General features: G+C 32.3%; 1 non-coding gene across 1 annotated transcript; it reads right to left on the reverse strand.

Annotated features, from left to right (window-relative positions):
* Positions 1-10062: 10062 nt before the first annotated feature.
* Positions 10063-10167, reverse strand: LOC113873937. Its single transcript, XR_003506002.1, has one exon. It is a non-coding gene; the product is annotated as a small nucleolar RNA R71 (small nucleolar RNA).
* Between the last annotated feature and the right edge of the window lie 1239 nt (positions 10168-11406).

The following is an 11406-nucleotide window of genomic DNA, read 5'->3' on the forward strand; positions in this document are numbered from 1 at the left end:
CAAAGGCTGTGAAAGAAAGTGTATCATATAATTAATTAATTAATTAATATAGAATATATACGAATATTTATATATATATAAGAATGTTAGACTATGTAGATTAATATTTTTATTATTTTTTAATGAAGTATTGATGTTTTCTTTTTTCTTTTAAAAAAACAAGGAAATTTGCTGTGCCTGTCTTTCGCTTTTGCTTTTTTTTGGTTTTCTTTTTCGCTGTTAGAGAGAGAAACGCAAGATGGGGTTAAGATTTTGGATTATTTGATGGAAGGGACTTTCTTTCCAACCAATTTATTTGGCTTTTACACAAGAGTGGCACCAATTAAGTCTTTTGTTATGTGAGAAATGAAAGCAAACACAGAACTATGGGGTTGGCTCTTTCCCAGTCTAGGGGCAGTACTCCTTGCACCACCAATGGCCCAACGATTATTTTATTGTTATGTGTTAATTAATTACTTGTATAGATTAAGGAACATTAATGATTTTAGATGGAAATCTTAATTAATATATTATTGAAAAATAATTTCAAAAGTTCTTAATAATTTTATTAGAATTATTTTTAAACAATATTTTTATTTTTTTTTATGATATTACTCTGTTCTTTTTTATATTTTACTAAATTTATTTATTATCGATTTTTGTAAAATTAATGAATAAATATTTTTTATAAATTTATCTTTAATAATTACCGTGTGTTTGGTTGAAGAATATGCTCCTGCTTTTTAAAATTTTAATTTTTTTCTACTAATTCACATTTATTAGTATGATAAATAAGCGATCAATAAAAAAATTAAGTGATAAATAAGGGATAAATACAATTTATAAAAAGTGAGAAATAAAAAAGGAACAAATAAAAAAATTAAGTAATATTTCTTTTATAAAAACTAAAATATCAATATTTTAAAAATTTTTGCACTAATCCTTAAATGTCAAAGAGGGAAAAAATGAAGTAAGCAATTATAGCATTTTTTATTAGAAATTTCAAAAGATTAACATATTTATGATGACTCTTAAATAAAAGAATTGAAATGTTATTTGTTTTGTTTTTCAAAAATGTATTTAAGATCATATAATAAAAAAAATAATATTTTTTAATAAAAAGTATAGCATTTAATATTATCAGTATATTGAATCTAATAAGTTTAATAAAAATATTATATATATTTATTCTTATTATTATATTTTGATGTATGTTAAACAAATATTATTTATTTAATTAAACAAATACTTTTAAGTGTAGCTAAATTCTATTGATTTTTTTCTAGCTGTATTTGCAGGCAAAATTGGTCAAACTCTAAAATACACGTATTCCAATTTTCGATGATAAAGAAAATACTCCGATAAACAAAGGATAGAGACACTCCTTAATATGGTCCTTGCTGGCAAACCTGGAACTAATTTTTTTTTTCCGTGAAATGAAAATATCAAACTAATCACGAAGCCAAGCTTGCTCTTTCTATCTCTTCGCGCTGCGTTGGCTCATATTTAATTGAGCCATTGTCCATTCATTACATCATAAATGCAGTCTTTGAGTGTTGGACCTTAATTGATTCATCATGATATTAATTAATTTGGAATTTAGTTATCTGTCATTTTCACACATCTATTTACAACTGATAGAAATTTCACATATTATAGTATAGTATATATATCTAAAGCACTATTGTTTCCGTTTTTTAAGTGTAATGTACGTTACAAAAAGAAAGATAGTATGAAGTACATTTACGAATAACAAGATATGGATAACGATTCAGCAAATTTAGAGAGGCAAGGTTTGTTTCTGAGGAACATGTCACTATAAAAATCAGCCTCTCAAGATTTGTACAAATAAGTTTCAAATAACAAGTACACGTAAATAAATGAATATGTTTATCTACATCCAATTTGATGGAATCAAAACGAGTAGAAATTAAAAAAAAAACAAGTATACTGTTATGATTTATTACAAGTAAAAGTTAAGGTTGTTAACTGGCATGCATTAAGAAAGTTTGGGATTTTGAATATTATATGCCTAATCAAAGATTTTGTTTTTGGCAACATTTAAGCCTAATCTGTTTATTGGACCATCATATCAACTTCTGTAATTGGGTTGGTGCGTGAAGATTTGTGCATGATGTGCCCAATGATAATAAACAATAATAATCTTAATCATTCTCTAATTGCTAGCAAAGGCATATGAGTTAATAATTGAGTTATGAAGTCAGAAACACCCTAGCAGTTGATGAATGATGATCAGCATTAGGAACCATTCAGGGTAAGACCGTGGTTGTTTTGGCCTGTTGAATGTGTACAGATAGAAATGCTTTTTAATAATCAAGAACAGGCCACGCTGTTGAATACTTGAGCTTAGAATTTGGGAAGAACTTCAACATTGACCTAGGATTCTAGGTAATGGTAATGATTTCTCCTTTTCCTTTCACTGCAACCCCCCCCCCCCTTCTCTCTTTTCCCTTTTTGGTTCACTGGTAAAGGGTTGGTTAATCATGAGATCTGTGGTCCAAATTAAAGTAGTCAATTTATAAATTTGACATATATTTATATGAGAAATTTTACTCGTGTTAGAAATGGAAAAAATAGGGTAGGTCAGTGTTTGATTGTATCAAAAAGGGGTGTGAATGTGATGATATGCACTAATAATGACTAAACTAATAAACTCGTTTTCTTCCAGCCTCACTTTAAAATACCTAATAAGAAATCTGCATAATTGTGGTTATAATATGCCAAATTTGTTTGGCCCAACTCACTGAGCTTAGTGATTCACAAATTGAGAACTCGACAACCATCATGTGACTTGGTTGACATCATTCTTTATCTCCTAGCACCATCAAAATGAACATATAAAATACCTTGACAACCACCACACGTCCCAAAGTTGGATGTTGTGGGTTCTGATGGTTACTATGTTGTACAAATTCGTAGAAATCAAGGGAATGCATGTTTAATTTTTTAAAAAATGATTTTATTTTTTATAGAGAATTATAAAAATATAATATCTCTTTACTTTGTTTTTAATACTTATATTGAAAACAATTAAATTTAAAATTATTTTTACTGTTTTTTATACTTAAAAATAGGAAATAAAGTAAATTATTATGACATTTCTTAATTATTTAGGAGAATGGAAAAAAATTGTTTTTTTTTTTTTTCGTTGCATCATACTCCTAAAACAAAGCGGAGTTAAGGGAGTTTGAGGAAACATTACAAATAATACACAGCATATCTAGATAGTAACAACAAATCGTCCTTGCATGCATGATGAAGTTCCACTTGCCCAAAATGTTGCATAATCAACATGCAAAATTTCTCCCAAAAACGGGTGAGAAGTGGTGGAACTACGGAGTTTTCTGGAAGAGAGACAGTAGCTAGCATATAGTAGTAAAGTTCGATTTTCCGTCTGTTAAAAATTCAAACAATTCGATCATTACTTTTCAGATTCTTAGGTGTAATGGATGTTTTTTTCAATGGGTTGACTTTAACAAAAAAAAGACACGAGGCATAAGGAGCCTGAAATCTATGAAGAGGGTGGCCATATATTTTAGTCCGACCAAATAATTCACCTTTTTCTATGTTTCCAAATTGAGCTATATCGATCATTGGATCTGTTAATTTTCACAGCTGTCTACACATTGTTAATCTCAAAAGTATGTTGATCTCTCTCCCCCACATTAAATTGAGTGGTTAAATTCAATTACTATTACGCTTGTCTTATAGATTAAATGAGACCTCTTTCGTCCACACAACTTGTTTTATTGTTTATCACTTTATCCATAGCATATATAGCTACTCTTTCCACCCAACAATTATCGAAGTTGTTGCTGCGTGCAATAAAATCTGGAGTTGTTGCATCGTGAGTGTTTATTGTCTGGATTGGGTCACTGGGCCCATGGCTTATTGTTTTTACAATTTTTATTACAAATAGAGTATTATAATTATATCTTTTTTCTCATATAAAAGAACTTTTCTTTGGATTGAATGAGATGAAACTTAAAAAGTCGTCTAAATTGGCCCATTGCCTCCAGCGTGGGTTTTTAAGTTTCAACAGCAGTCATTTTCTCTTGCTTTATTAGGTAGAAGCTTTCCCTACTCACTAATATCGTGTTCCTTTCGTGGGACATATCCTGTCATGTAACAAGCCGAAACCTTCATTTGAATATATATATATCCACTTTCATTTATGCACATCCTAGCTGAGAAGCATATGAACATTTTGACTACAGTAATAAGCTTTCAGAAACACACTTGTATAATTATTTTTTTCAAAAATTGGCGCACTTGATTCAATGTCTGAATCTAACTATTGATTTGTTGCAACTTTTTCTCTCTGCATTGCTGATCACTGATCGGTCAAGTTTTTTTCTTCTATGCTTTTTAAGAAACTCGATTTTATTGTTCATACATTGGATGGTTTTTACACATGCACTTTTTTTTATACCGTTGACAAATATTTCTCACAAAACTTATTTAGATGATTTAGTGTGTATCAAAAACAGTCCCTAACCATTAAATAAATATAGACTTATTACTGATCAGCAGCGGCTCAAGAATTTTTAGGGCTTAAAACAAATTTAAAAATAATTTTTTTTATTAATAAAATAATTTATTATTATTAGTTAGAAATTATGGCTCATTTCAATAAAAATTTAATAATTAAATTAAATATGTGAATTAAAAATTATTTTTAAATTTAATTTTTTTAATTTTTAAATATATATTAAAACTAAAAAAAAATAAATTTGGAGAGCCTAAAGTCTATGCCTTACCTGCCCACCCTTGTAATATAAATATTAGAAAAAAAATAAATATTAAGTTTGTATAAATATTCAATAACTTTGTATAAATATTAGAAAAAAATATAAAATAATTTAAATTAAAATTACATTTGTAATCTACATTAACTTTGAAGATAACTTTTCTCAGATTTTATTTGAAGTTCATATTTTATTTATAAAAAATATTTTAGAATAAGGTTTAATATTGTCATTAAAATGCGCATCAATTGTATCATTAATTTGTTGATACTAAAATAGTAAATTCATGATATTCATTATTATTTCTAATGTACTACGTTTTATAAAAAGTAAAAGTGGAATAGTTAAGAGAAATATATGTGTGTGCAATTTCTCTAAATTTGGCATGATTTTTTTGCTTTCTTTTAAGAAGATTTTAGAGTTTGTCATTCTTTCAAAACTTGTCTCTTCTCATTATTTTAACTTGCTTTCCTTGTTATTATGTTCCCAAATCTTAAGTGCGTAAAAGTGACACGGCATCCACAAATGAGAAAATAGTCATGTAAGATTGAAGTATAGTTGAACCATTAGAGAAATGAACTGCAACCTTGCCTTGGCAATTTGTCATGCACACACCAAAACAAAGCACATAAAGTAAAATCTAATGGTAGTGAAAGGAAGTGGGGACAACTTTTCTACATTCTCGTTGTAGTTTAAAGAATCTTTTTAGTGTTCACTTCTGTAGTCAAAAGAGGGAGGAGAAGGCCTAAAATCTTCTCAGATAAAGCATACCTAATAAATGATTAAGAGAGTGAAGGAAGCTTCAAATTTTGACAGTTTGTGTGACTGATGTCCTTGTGTATTAGTCCAGGGTGTGGGCTTGTGTGGTGCAAATATATCTATTAGTGATAGTTAGTGCCTAAGATGAAACTATGACACATTCGTTAAGTGACCAAATTGACTTTTGAGCTTACCTTTAAGAAAAAGAAATCATAACAAAATTTTTAAAAACATTTTTAATATATTATTTGTCATTAGATAATTATATTTGAGTTTTACTAAATATAATGTGAATCTATATACTATTTTATAAGTAATACAAAATCTATTTAATAATAGAAAGTGTAATCAAGTGTGTGTCGCAATGATTTTCAAATAAGTAATAATGATAAGGTGATTAAAATATAAATTAAAATTGTCCTTAATCATTTTATTTGTTAAAAATAAAATAATAAAATTGTACACCTTAAAAGTGTGGCTATGTTCTAAAATTTAGGTTCTAGGATTTATTTTAAGGAAGGAAGATATGAGAGCATCCTCTTACTCGATAGGCTCCCATACACACATGTAATTCCATCATCTTTATGTTGAAATTCTGATGTGAAGTTCTTGTTGGCAAGCATACAACAATGAAAACGAAATTATTGTTAGTTGGAAAAACGAAACAAATGATTCTGTAACATGTAAGGAGGGAGGTGAGAAATTGGTGCCAAAGTTCATTATGGGAGAAGGGCATGTGGCAGCAGATGCGAAAAGTGCGGAAGTCAGACGTAGCATGCGAAAGATGAAGCCTAACACACTTTATAAGGATTTTGTGATGAAGATTTGAGGGATGCTTATGGAATTGGTATCTTCTCCCTGGTCATTTCTTATTCTCTCTCCCTGATAATTTTCTGCTATTCTTTCTTGCTGTTCTGTCTCAATTTCTGTTCCTTGTTCGATATTGTTTCATTGGTGCTTTCTTTGTCATCAATGGCCAAGCATAATGAACGCACAAGACTTCAAAAACTTCAATCGCAAGTTTCATCTCTCACCTTGTGGATGGAGGAATAATGCTCGTGTGACCAAACCTTACAAGACCGTTTTGACCAGCTTTAAGCTTCTAATCAAGCTCGCATGGATCTGATGCAACAATCTATCGACCTGTTAATCCAGAATCAATCTAAGGTCATTGGTGATTCGAACTCACAGGCCAGTACTCCGAGCACTCCAAGTTTTTCGGTGACTCTTATTTCTGCAACTTCTGGTGTTAAGGACATTTCCTTGGATTTTGCGCATTTCGATGGTCAAACTCCAGTAATGGAGTGGATTTTCAAAGTAGAGAATTTTTCAACTATCATCACACATCTAATCAAGACTGCGTGGATATAGGTTCGATTCATTTTGAGAAGGATGTAATTCCTTGGTTTTAGATGTTACAAAGGATGCAAACGGTGAATATGTGGGATGAACTTAGACGTGCATTCGAATCTCAATTTGGTCCCTCACTCTTTAATTATCCTATGGCTGAATTGTTTGAACTACAACAATCTAGTACGTTTGCTGATTATTATTTGAAGTTCATGGCATTAGCTAATAGATCTAATGGTTTGACTCTTGAAGCTTTGCTTATTGTTTCATTAGTGGTTTAAACAAAGATATACATCGAGAGATAGTAGCTCAAGCTCCCACTGAGCTTTTACGAGTTGTTTCTTTAGCAAAATTGTACGAGAAAAAAAAATGTTCATGTGCCTGTTACTCGTTGTTCACATTATTCTCCCAGATATTCTATATGGTCTTCTCCAAACACTCATAATACTATCATTAAAAATTAGTCAAAAGCCACCTTACCTCCATTATTACCAATTCCTAATATACCCACTGTTAGATATAATTCAGTAAAAAAAAATTAGCCCTGCTGAAATGCAATTAAGAAGAGAGAAAGGTCTTAGTTATTTTTGTGATGAGAAATTTTTCTTCACTCATAAATGCCCCAACAGACAATATTTGTTGTTGCAAACTGAGATTGATGATGTTGAGTTGAAATTCCATGATTCTGAGGAGAAGTTGGATACTGTGGCTAATAATTCTAAGGAGGTTCATGAGGATCACCATTTATCTTTGAATGCATTAAAAGGTGGTAGTGGTGTGGGCACAATTCGGTTTATGGCCTATAATGATACGCTTCTGATCAAATATTGCTCAATCCTGCTGATAGATACAAGACAACTTTTAGAACTCACTATGACTGATGAATCCACATTTTACTAAATTTTTATACATCATTTATTACTTTTTATAGAAAAGAATAGACTTAGATAGTGTAAATAAGATGAATATTCTAATTAGGCTAAATAATATAGGTTTCTTAGTTTTTGGTTAATTTACATTGATTTAGATAGTTTATTTTACATGTTTTGATCATTTGAATAATGTGGCAAGAATCCTCAAGCTTATTTTGAAGAATTATTGGAATTTGAGGAATTTGAGGTGAAAGTAACTACTTTCAAGATTGATAGTGACCACTACAGCAAGCTACTTTCAGCAAATGGACCAAAGTGATCACTTTCAAAGCTAAAAGTGACCACTACAGCAGCCTAGAATCCACTAAGCCTGCGCGTGACTATTATGAAAGTTCATAGTAGTCACTCTAGAGCGCCCAAAATGTACCAGTGTTGTGCGTGTCTACTATCAAAGTTGATAGTGGATACTACAAAAAGGCAAAAACTAACTGATATTGTGCATGTCTACTATGAAAGAATGAAAGTAATCACTTTGGAGGACACCAACCTTAGTATAAATAGATTTTTGCCAAATTAGGGCAGAGAGCTCTTACACTTTTGGTACCTTTTCTCTTCTTTACTAAATTAGGACATATTTTAGAGCTTAGGGCAACCTTGGGTGACAGCTAAGGGTCCAACCTAGGGTTTGGTTTCTCATTTCTCTTGCTTTTACATTAATGCCAATGAGTTTTCTATATTTCCAAACTGTATTTTTGACCCCATTTCTATGGAGGGCTAAATTTTGTGTAGTCCTTAGTGATTTCACATGAATTCTTGAGTTCCTTGATTTTAATGATAATATAACTCTTTTCTTTTCATGAATTACTTCTTCCTTGCCTCTTGAATTGAATTAATGGTGAATGAGGGGGACATTACTTAATTAACCGTAATTCGTTTAAGGAGATTCTAAATTAGGGATTGCTTAATCTTAGGTTTAATTCTAAGGTTGCATAATCTTGGGATGAGGGATTAGAGCTTAACAAATTGCGTAATTTCGTTAGGACCATAAGGTTGATTTTCGCTTGTTAAATTAACCTAATTCATGGGAGAGAGGATAAATGTTAAATCTTAAGTGGAATGAGGATAGAATCTATTTGGATGAACTAAGGATTGCTACTTTCTATTGTCTGAATTAATTAAATTTGTTTGCTTGCTGCTCTTTATATTGATTTAAAACCACAAAACCCCCTATTTTAATTGCTTGTTCAATTAATGCCTTTAACATGTTTAATGAAGATTAATAGCCAATGTTCACGGGAGACAATCTAGGGTAACCCTAGTACTACATTAATTTGTTTAAATTTTGATGAGGATTTGCGACAAATCTTTTAAACACAACAAGAAATCGCTCATCAAATTGGCGCCGTTGCAGGGGAACATTGGTGTTGATTTTTCATAAATATGTTATTTGCTCTATTTTCATTTTCATTTTCTGCATGTTTAGTGAATTCTCTTTGAACTTTTGCATTGTGAATACTTTAGTATAATTGTAGTTTCATAGGTAAGTAGAGATATCTTGCATTAGGTACAACAATTGTTGTTTTCTGTATTTTATGAATTTTGATTTCTACGCTTTAGTTTCCTGCACAATTGTCCTATTTCTTCTGCATAATTTTGCAGGATTTAATCAATAGAACTGCACACTTGTTGTTTCATTTTCACTGTATATTATATTTAATTTTTCTGCATAATAGTTTCCTGCATAATCTGCACTTTAGTTACCTCGTTCATTCAATATCTTTTCAATTTCCATAGCTAATTCCTAATGAATGACCAGATCAAATCCGAGAGATTTATATCCTCTGGATACTGAAATTGATAGGACTTTCCTTAGGAACCTTAGGACAAATAGACAAAACTCTGCACATATTGAGGAATCATCTTCTCCATCTTCCATATATTCTTCTTTGCATTCTTTAAATTCTGGCAGAAAATGACCTGACACTTAAGGAGCTTGCCGCACCGGACGTGACTTACCAAACTTTGTGTATCCAATACTCGGATGTGGATGCCCCTTTTGTTCTTAAAACTGGCCTAATCCATCTTTTGCCTAAATTTCATGGTCTTGCAGGTGAAGATCCACATAAACACCTCAAGGAATTCCATATTGTTTGCTCTACAATGAGACCACAAGGTGTGCCTGAAGAGCATGTGGAATTGAAGACTTTTCCGTTCTCTCTTATGGATTTGGCTAAAGATTGGTTGTATTATCTTCCACTTGGCTTTATTACAAGTTAGGACACCCTCAAGAGATTGTTCCTGGAAAAAATTTTCCCTGCCTCAAAGGCTGCCTCAATAAGAAAGGAAATATGTGGTATTAGGCAGCTGGAGAGGGAAAATTTGTATGAATATTGGGAGCATTTCAAGAGATTATGTGCTAGCTGCCCCCATCATCAGATAAGTGATCAATTGCTAATCTAATACTTCTATGAGGGGTTATACCCAATGGATAGGAGCATGATCGACGCAGTTAGCGGGGGAGTCCTAGTTGATAAGACTCCTGCAGCAGCTAGAAACCTCATTGAGAATATGGCAGCTAACTCTCAACAGTTTGCTACAAGGCAAAATTCCATCATGTCCAGAAGTGTCAATGAAATTCAAACTTCAGATTCACACAAGCTGCAGTATAAGCTAGATGAGTTGGCTTCTATGGTAAAACAGTTGGCATCCATCTAAAAAAATTCTGTTGTATATACACCTCCGCCTCCATCCATTCAAGCCATGCTTTGTGGGATCTGTTCATCTATGGATCACTTCACTGATAGTTGCCCCACATTGCAAGAAACTGAATCTTTGGAAGGTAATTCTCAAGCTTATGCTACTAATATTTTTGCTAATAAATTTTCTTTTCAACAGCCGCAACAACAACAAAGCTGGGATTTATCTTCTAATATATATAATCCCAGTTGGAGGAACCATCCTAACTTAAGGTGGGAAGGAAATACACAGCATCAAAGCCCTAGCCAACCAACCGACAACCATTTCCAACCGCATCAAGCTGGACAAAACAAGCCATATCCAGCCCAGCAACATCACCATCCATCATCTTCATCTCAGCAGCACCATCAAGCATCCTCTTCACTGGCTCCTGCACCTCAAAAGAGTGAGTCATCCTTGGAAGACCTTGTGAAGCAACTCACTATGAGTAATCTCAATTTCCAGCAATAGAGTCAGGCCTTCCAACAACAGACTCAAGCAAGTATCAAGGCCTTGGAGAATCAAATGGACCAACTTGCTTCATCCCTGAATCAACTTCAATCTCAAGGTTCAGGCAATCTTCCTACACAAACTGTAACAAACCCAAAGAATGTGAGTGCCATTACCTTGAGATCTGGTAAGGTGATGCAAGAGCCGGAGATGCCTATGGAGAAGAATCCTAGTTGCACTCTAGCTGCAGAAGATGAAGGAGGAGAGATTAAGAGCCAAGAACAGCCTACACCTATGCCCACACCATGTCAACCAAGAGTGGTAGACAAAGAAGATATGTTCATTCCTATTCCTTTCCCTCAAAGAACGGCTCAGCCCAGTAAGGAGCAAGAAGAGGTTAACAAAGAAATTCTAGATACCTTTAGAAAGGTTGAAGTCAATATCCCCTTGTTAGATGCTATCAAGCAAATCCTAAGGTACGCCAAATTCCT

The sequence above is a fragment of the Abrus precatorius genome, unplaced genomic scaffold, assembly GCF_003935025.1.
Source record: "Abrus precatorius isolate BTA unplaced genomic scaffold, Abrus_2018 Scaffold7, whole genome shotgun sequence".
NCBI lineage: Eukaryota > Viridiplantae > Streptophyta > Magnoliopsida > Fabales > Fabaceae > Abrus > Abrus precatorius.